This window comes from Buceros rhinoceros, unplaced genomic scaffold (genome assembly GCF_000710305.1).
Source record: "Buceros rhinoceros silvestris isolate BGI_N320 unplaced genomic scaffold, ASM71030v1 scaffold29679, whole genome shotgun sequence".
Lineage (NCBI taxonomy): Eukaryota > Metazoa > Chordata > Aves > Bucerotiformes > Bucerotidae > Buceros > Buceros rhinoceros.
The window spans coordinates 8,610-9,461 of NW_010430295.1; the positions used below are offsets into that span (position 1 = coordinate 8,610).

Consider the following 852-nt stretch of genomic DNA (forward strand, 5'->3'; position numbering starts at 1 on the left):
CCCTGGGCATCCTGGGACAGCCCTGCACACCCCCAACGGGGAAAAAACTGGTCCTCAGGGACAACCTCAACCTCCCCTGGCACAAGCCCCTCCCCTGTTCCAAGAACTCGCCTGCACAGAGACAGCTCGAGAGCTGCACGTTCCTGCTGTGAGCTCAGCAGAACACGAGCTCTCGAGGTCGGAGCAGCCCTTCATGTCCAACAGCATCGGACTGCACCAGCTGGCAGCAGATGCCAGGAGGGAGTTCAGACACAAACCTCAGTGTTTCCGGGAGAAACCGGTGCTGCTGACCACAGCACCCACCCCTGCCGCTCACAGGGCTGCTGGGGAGGCTCCCGCTCACCCCCTTCATTCTCGAGCCACACCAGCATTCCCAGGCCTTGGGCATAACTATCAGCGAGAGATAAGAGTGGCCACACCAGTACGCTCCAGCAGGATCTGCCCGAGCCCTTGGACCTGCTCTCCCCCACATCCCCTTTCATTTTTGCCCAGCTCCAGAGAGAAAACCACAAACCCTGTGGATCCTCTGCGGGATATTAACAGGGCTGTCACATTGCACCCACTCAGGGCCGTGGTCCAAACCACAAACACAACGTGACCCGGGCCAGGAGCCACACGATGACCAGCCACCACGTCCAGGCGGAGGTGGATCAGCTCCGGCTACAGAGCGAGGGAGAAGCAGCTCCGTAAGCGTTGGGGCTTCTGCACCAAACCCCCCTGCACCAGCTGCGGTTCGCGGCGAACCCGGGGCTGGAGGAGGACGTCACGAGGAGGGAGCCCCATGACATCCTGCCAGCCCACCAGAAGAGTCACATCCTGACACCGGCTCACAGAATTACAGAAGTGGCTTGG

The 852-nt window shown here is 61.0% G+C and overlaps 1 protein-coding gene across 1 annotated transcript in view; it reads right to left on the minus strand.

The window, feature by feature from the left end:
* The window catches only part of MROH1 (maestro heat-like repeat family member 1), a gene marked incomplete at both ends in the record, with an annotated part of 11,664 nt that overhangs the window by 6,765 nt on the left and 4,047 nt on the right, over positions 1-852 (minus strand). The window lies entirely within an intron of this gene.